This window comes from Tachypleus tridentatus, chromosome 12, assembly GCF_004210375.1.
Source record: "Tachypleus tridentatus isolate NWPU-2018 chromosome 12, ASM421037v1, whole genome shotgun sequence".
Lineage (NCBI taxonomy): Eukaryota > Metazoa > Arthropoda > Merostomata > Xiphosura > Limulidae > Tachypleus > Tachypleus tridentatus.
Window position 1 is genome coordinate 18,291,689 of NC_134836.1, and position 8,513 is coordinate 18,300,201.

Here is an 8,513-nt window from a genome sequence, read left to right on the forward strand (position 1 = left end):
CTACAAAGTTTCATCAATAATCGCCCAGTTGTAAAATGCATATATATGTGTGTGTGTGTCACCAGGTAACGCTAGTATTGTGAGTGTGTGTGTTCGGTTTTCTTATATCAGAGCCACATTGGACTATCTGATGAGCCCACCGAGGGGAATCGAACCCTTAATTTAGCGTTGTAAATCAATCGACTTACCGCTGTACTGGCGGGGGGCAGTATTGTGAGATCGTGAAGTCGAAAATTCATAGTAACGAATAATGGTTCAAAGCTTCTCTTTGAAATTCTACTTTTTTACAGATCATAATATCAAATCTTATCAAAAATACAATAAAAAGAAACAAAAATTTAAGTTTTACTGTTTGTTTCGGAAACTACACAAGAAGCTATTTAAGCCTAGCTCTTCTTAAGTTTCTACTGTTGATAAAACAGAGAAAATACAGCTAGCCAAAAGGACCCGTTGCCAGCTCTTGAACTAATCCTGTTTGATCTGATAGTGGGACTATACCGTAACATTTATACCATATCCAATGACTCAAGATCGCGAAAAATGAATTCTCGAACTTACAGTTTTGGCAAGCTAACCACTAAGCCACAGAAACGTTGTTAAATAGTATAATTTGAAAACTATAATAGCTAATGTCACTATGTATATAAACTACCAGTGTAGTTTATTATAATCGTATTTAAAACATCGTTATGTACATTTGAGTGGAATAGCTTACATAAGGGAGTGTGATAATAACATATTCTACTTCTCCTTAAATCTTTAAGTTGTTTATATAAATTCACACACAGAAAGTGTGTATAAAGAACATAATATCATTTTATTGACATGTTTAGTCTCTTATAATAATATTTAGAATGCCATAATGAAAATTTGAGTGGTACAGTTTACCTAAGAGGGTGATAATAATAACATATGTTATTGGTCCGTTGAACGTCTCTAAATTTTTTTATGAACCTTGCATAAATTTATACAGATAAATGAAAATAAAGACATTCTAACATTCATTAACATGGGTAATCTATTAAGGTTATGTTAATAATTCTTTTGCATGCATGGCTGAAAGGTAAGGGGAAGAATCTTATTCATAAAACTCCAAAGAAGAAACTAAGTAACACAGCCCCGTAAATTATGAGTTTTGGTACTTACTAGGAACTTTCATATAAATTGTTAAAATATCTCCTGCGCTGCATTACGTTATGGACATTATAGTTTAGATTAAACACGAAACAAAAATGAGTTAACTAATAAAACAATGTTTTTCATTTGCACAACTTCTACACGTGCCTGCGTTATAATTTTATAGGAATTATATTATTTAACTGATGAAAAATATTACTAGCACAAATTGATTAAATTATTTCTAAACATATCTCAGAGCTGTATATATATATATATACATGTAAACTACTCGATTGTTTCAGGATGTTTATCTAATATTTTTCTTCACAGTTTCAGGTGTATATGGTTTGTGTTCATACTTTTTCGCAAGTTAGTCAAAGTAACTGAAAGCGTGTACGATCTATTACATAGAATAGTTTTAAAATAGTATGATTATTGTAGTTACGATAGTCCAACTCTTTTTATATTTTATCACTGAGTTGTTTATCAACTTGGATGTTTATTAAGTGATTGTTGTGAATCGTCCTTCAATTCGTGCGCACCTCACGTTGTTTAGTTTCCCGCAATACTTTCTTGCTTTGCGAGTCTACTATTTCGGTAGGGGTGTTATCACTAAAGTGACACATTCTTTGTTCGTATTCAGTAAATATTTATGGTATTCTTAGTGAATTATCTGAAACAAACATCTCTTTTCTAGTTGTTTCTTCTGCGTTGAAACTAAAATATGACGAATTTTTAGAAATTCAAGCGATGTATCTGATTGAAGCCTGATTCTACGCGTTTTTAAACTATAATATAAAATATACGTGATCTTTCAAACTGAGGTTGTTTTCTAAACTAGTGTCCATAAATCAAAATATTGATTTCTTTTGCTAAAAATTTCTAGTTAGTTTCGTAATACTTCAGGTTTGTATATAATGGGGGAAAATATAATATCACAGTGTACCTCTGAAAAGAAAACACCAACTTTGCTCTCTGCCGTCGACACACAACAAATAATGGCAAGCTCACATTTTCAAGAACAACTGAGACACGTCGTATACAATCACATCTTAGTATGTTAGTTGTTCGATGAATTCTTACGTCGATAGTTGTGACGCACAGAGATCTGTTTCAGGTCACGCAATCGACCCATTGTGACGTTAGCCGCCATTGACGTCACGTAATTGTCATTCCCCGTTAATAACGAAGTAGCCACAAAGTACGTAACCATTGACGTCAAAAGGACGTTGATACTGGTCAGCTGGCTTTCTGACGTCAGCTTAATGGTTTTAGACACTCACATGAAAATGAGTAAAACATCAATAACTTCTCCTTCATTCCACGGTGGAAAAGCAATCGGAAACGTTATCCCAAACAAGACATAACATATGACTCACCATAACAGCAAGCTTAAATCTTCACTACAAAATAAACTGTATCAGTAAAAACAAAACAAATCTGTCACGATATCGAAATATATTTAATTCCACCTGCGTTGCTGTTTTCTCCGCGAAGCTAAGGATGGTAATGCAAAGAAGCCTGAGGTATAACTGTATTCGTCCTTAACAACGTGCTGTTAAGTGACCAACTTAATTTGTTACCTATTTTAAATATTTCTGTTTCCTAATACTATACAAAAATCTAGGCAGAAATATTGGTGAGTTTACCTTCTACTGGATATGAATTCATTTTTTTATATCATTAATTATTATTATTTTATTTTGAAGTATAATTTTGTTTTATCAATGAATTACATAAATTATTTTAGAACGTGTAAATTGTACTTGTGTTTGTGTTTTAGTCATTATTCTTGGACATTTTTTATCAGAAGTCACAATGTGGGTATTTTAAATTTTACACTTAAGCCTATCTAATTTTGCTCCTTTAATACACTTACCTTATTTATTCAAATAGGTTTTACAGAAAAAAATCTAAAATATTTTCATTAAGTATCTATAGTAAGTTATAAAATGGTTGTCCATAAGTTTTGTGGATGATTAAGGGTAACATGGAAAGTTTAGTAACGTTAACAGTATTCTGGTTTCGTAGTCAGAGAAAACCAACCATTTTAACAATTTGTTATTACTGAGTTGTTTTTAATTTTTTGTTGCATATAAAAAATGATTTGTTTGTTGTTCAGTTCAACATTACGCAATGGGCTATTTGTGCTCTGTCCATGGCATGTATTGAAACCCGATTTGTTAGCTTTATAAGCATTCATAATACAGCCAAGTCCAGGGAAGAGGGTGCTTGTAAAATGAAAAAAAAATCAATAAAATATTTCTGAACACGTGGCAACGATTATTCAAAATGTTTATTGCTTGATGTTAGATGGAAAAACCAATGTGAGCTTGAGTCCAATAGTCCGCATTATCGTGAAAGTGTTTTTTTTTTGTTTTAATTAAATTCATATTTAATAGAGGTGATTTAAACTTAACATCAAATTAGTCGTATTTAGAAATTGCAGGTAGTAAGAACAAAAATTGGTGTAAATAGGGTCATAAATAACTTTTATGATTTGTGAATGCAATTATAATTTTTTTCGTTGTTTCATTCTATCAGCTTCTTTTATATTATTTTCCAATTTAATTATAATTGATCCAAACGTCTTTTTTTACTATGGCATCTACAATGTTTCAATACGCATATAAAATATTCTTGGCCTATAATATTCTATAACGAAAAATTTCTCTGTGTTTTCTTTTGTTTGCTTTAAAGAGTTTTGCGACCTTCTGTGAAAAGGTCCTAAATTTGCTCGTATAGATGATTAGTTATGGATTTTTTAGCATATTCATTGATACACAAATGCTTACTTAAAATTACTAGAAACAAAAAGTCTTGGCATCGAACGAAACGTTTCTAGGATTGTGTTATCACCACACCACTTCTTTTTTCTCCAAGTGTGATTAAATGTTCTAGAATGTTAATGATCTAAACCTTGCCAGCAAGAAGAAAAAATAGAATTCACGAAATGAACGAGTGAGAGTATGGGGAATGGATATTTCTAAAAATAGTTTCAAATAATCTTGGGATGTGTCCAACGTCTAACCTTCACTTACGCAATTCGGCAAAGTGTAAGGTGTCACGTAGGCCTGTATTTTTCTGTTTGCATAATATTACGAAAACAAAAATCACTTGAATTAAGAATTTCAAAATCGTTTTATCATTGTTGTACACTATAAAAACAAACTAAACTTAAGATAAAATTATACTTTAAAACTATTGGTATCTTGATGCATAAAAAACGTTTTTCTTATATGACTTTGATGGATATGATAACAGATGTCTTTCAATCATTACAGGTACCTCATAAACAGTAGCTTTTATTAATTGTTAATTTACCATAAAAATTATACATAATCTGATTCTAAAATGTAAGGTTAGGCTTTCAGTAGGTAAAGTAAGCTGTTAGCTAGGTTTATCCTATTCGCCAGACTACGCTACATGCTAGTAGAAGATAATCTTTCGTAGAGAAAGAGTCCATTAAAGTGTCGCTATGGTTTCCTCCATAAGTGCTTTTAGATCATTGCATTCTAAATGGGTCGGGCGTAGTCTAGTTGTTAGCATATGTATTGTGACCTGTTACCGCAAAATCGCGTTCTACATTTTTGGGGCATAACAGTAAAAGACTGACGGATCAAATCTCACTAAGCCAGCTCAAGAGTTGGCAATGTAATTGACTAGCTACCTCTGTTCTATCATTTCAGTTCATAACTAGTGACAGCTATTAAAAATACTCAAAACAAATAAATTAAAACATTTCGATAATTTGTCTAGAAACAGAAAATATAGTATTTTACTTATTCTCCATAACTATGGTTATTTTTCTTTCATAGAATATTATTATAAAACATTTTAGATTTAATACAAAATCATGAGAAAAACGTTAGATAATACAGTGAAATCTGAGTTGTCCATAATCCAACATTTATCAAACTATACTTGAAAATAACATCACGACTCGTACAACAAATATCACGTACTCCAAAGACGAATAAAAACAATAATTCTGATTTATATAGCAATATATAATTTACATTTTCATTACATACTAAGTAAATCAACATTAGTCTTAGAATCAATACTTTTGGAAGAAAGAAATTCCATTTGTGACTACAAATGGAATTTCTTTCTTCCAAAAGTCATTATATATATTTGAGTACCAATGCTTGTTCTGACGCCATGTATGTATATATAATTTATCAAATGTGTAATAATGATTTTAGTATAGAGACATCGAACAGATAGTATTTTGATTGGCCTCTGCCTAATTTTCTTATAAGTTTTAAATCAGGCTTTACTTGAATTTACCTCAGACATTTTTAAATATGTAGATGTAAAATTAATGTCCCATGAAAAGGGTAATTACAATAATACTATTTTTGGTATTTCGTTCAAATCTGTTTAGCTTCATAAATAAATTATAGATGTGTGAGTTAATGCATTAATAAAAAATGTTCATACTGTTTATTTAACAAAGTTACAAAATGGGTTAGTTGCGCTCTGTCCACTGTGTGAATCGAACCCCGCATACAAGAGCTCTAAATCTGGAAACCTACCACCGCCTCACCAGTGGACAATCAGGAAATGAAGAATGTATAATATAAGTGACTTTTTGGAAAACAAAAAAATCGAGTATATATGAGTACATATTCTTTGAAGTAGTTATCCACTGTTTTAAAACGATTTAGTAATTTATTTCTATAAACATATGCTGTCCTTTTAGAAGTACCGTCCTTTTTGACATGACTAACTTACTCCGAAGTCTTATAAAGTGAACAGAACCCAACCTTCGCAAGCACAACTTATCCATTTACGACGTCAAGTGATATGACGTTTCTGCTAGGTTTCCGTGCGCAGCTTAGCAGCCATGATCACAGCAACTGTCGTAAACTGAAGGATACTATATTTAGCTCAACTCCTAGAAACATCTTGAACAAAGGTTAAAAGAATATGTAAAAATGTTAATATCATAAGTTGTTCATAAGTTTGAACTTTTTTTAAGTTTTTGTTCGAAATTTATGTCACAATATGCTCTTCATCATAATTACAATGCATAATTTATTGAGTACTTTTTGAATAATCAGGAAACTAATAAAAATAGGCTTAAAAGCATAACAATTTTTATAACATACATTTGCCAACGTCTATTTATATGAAAGTAATGACCTAAATAGATTATATCACGACACCAACTAACATTTTTAAACAAAATTAGAAATTGTTGCAAAAAGAATATATAACGCAGCATACCTTTTATTTATTTATTTTATCGCAATTTATTAGATATATCAAAATAAAAACATGTTTAAACTTGCAGATTAAGCCTAAATTTAAGTTCATTTCTCATGATAGCGAACGTAACATATATATATATCGTTTTATTCATTATTCCGAAAGCAAGTTTTTGTGTGCGTGATATATTTTCAACGCATTACCTTATTGTATGATACATCACAAAATGTTTTTTTCGTATAAGTTATTTAATAAAATTATTTTGCATTAACGATATGAACATTTTCAAAATATTTATAATCACAGAATCAGTCGTTTAAAAACTGGAAGCAGCAAATATCACAGTTGAATGTTACTTCAACCTTCATTTTTAGCAGTTTTAATTCAGCATACTGAAAGAAATACAACTTAGATCGTCTAATCATTGACGCATGAGAAATTAAGCTAGTTTCGGAAGATATCATAGATGTTAAATCTCATTTATACGGAAAGGGGATTGTACAATCAAACAAGTTCATTATGTTTCTAAGCACATCTAACTTATTTGTCTTATTTTGTTGATAATCAAACAACTTTACTTCCAATGAAGTTAAATCAGTCACACAAGTGGTATTACAAGAAGCAAAATCGTCACGAACATCTTTATGAGTACAGATGAATTTATATCATTATAAGCCACTTCCCTTTAAATGAAGGGAAATAAGGGATAGATTAGTGCGCGTATGTTTTCTTATAGCAAAGCCGCATCGGGCTATCTACTGAGACCGCAGAGGAGAATTGAACCCCTGACTTTAGCGTTGTAAATCTGTAGACTTACCGCTGTACCAGTGGGGGACGAAAAGATTAGTTTTGAGCAGCTTAGTCCCACATTTCTTCTAGCACAACTTATTGTAAAGAAACTTCTAGACTTCTATACTATCGAAGACTTGTTCACGACTTAAAATTTCTATAACTTTAGTCCTACTCTAAGTAAAACTGTGACCCATAAAAGATTAAAAGCATAAAAATACTTTTCCATATGAATACCGCTATACAAAAACATATAGATACATAATATATTTTCTTTATATTTTTAGATTTGATTTCGTAGTTCATAAATTTACATCTTGTTTCGATGTTTAATTTATGTAAGCCGCCAGAATCAAATTTGTAATTTTTGTATAATTAATACTTTTTCGTAGAGTTCACGGCACGCACTTAAATTTATTTAACAGGATTTTTTTACAAATAAAGATTAATCCATTTTATTAATTAGAGTAATTTATTTTTCATAACGTTTTGTTTATTATAAAAACACACTAAATTATCTTATTTGATTAGGCCCCGAAAATTCAGTTTTGTTTGTTATTTGAACGTATTTCAAATAAGACTCTTTATCGTACATATTTGAATAATACTATCATGGTACTTACCTCTTCATTTTAATCCTTTTTAACAGTAATCCATAGTTTAAAATCCGAACACATAACTGCACACCTTTCTTTCTCTTATCCTTAAACAAGATAATGTTTTATCATATAATTTGCCACCAAAGCTTATTTAGACCACAACTTTTTACACCGTTGTATAACACTCGTATAAGATATTGTATAACATCAACCATCATCGATGAAATAATAAAATATCGATACTGACTTTTTAGGTGATAATGGAGAAAGCTGTTGACAGATAACTGACTACTTTGGGGCATTATGAAAATAATTATTAGTATTATGTCAACGACGGGAAGCCACAAACAATAGATGTAACCTAAGTTTTCTCTTCAACTTTCTAATTAATATAAATTTTAAATGCTGCACGTGAGGTGTGGAAGTTGAAGTCCTGAATCCGTATATAAAACGGGTACACCACGACCTGTTTCTACGAAGGAACACGAAAAGAGGACTGATTTGGGCCATTTCTTACTCATTTATACCAAGTATGTTTACGGACTGGTGCCAGTTGGCTCATGAGCCACCTTGATTTCACTTCGCGCCACTGTATCTTACGTTACATGACGGAAGAGTGACGCATGCTGAGCTTCGTTGCCATAACAACTTATCCTGTGAAGCCCAAAAGGTTGTCAAGTCAACAAGGCCATTGGCGTCATCTGACTGTTAATGACGTTGGTGTAGCAAGGATAATATTTCATGTCTTATGATCTGTAAATTTTACTTAACTTTCTTATGCAACACTTC

At 31.2% G+C, this 8,513-nt stretch overlaps 1 protein-coding gene across 3 annotated transcripts in view; it reads right to left on the reverse strand.

Moving 5' to 3' along the window:
• LOC143235043 (putative nuclear hormone receptor HR38) overlaps window positions 1–8,241 on the reverse strand; it is a 34,978-nt gene extending 26,737 nt beyond the window's left edge. For 2 of the 3 annotated variants that reach the window (XM_076472789.1, XM_076472790.1), the window contains exon 1: window positions 7,749–8,241. The gene's annotated coding sequence lies outside the window, so the exon portion shown is untranslated. The remainder of the gene's footprint in view (window positions 1–7,748) is intronic. The other variant, XM_076472791.1, reaches the window with a different exon arrangement.
• Window positions 8,242–8,513: the final 272 nt, after the last annotated feature.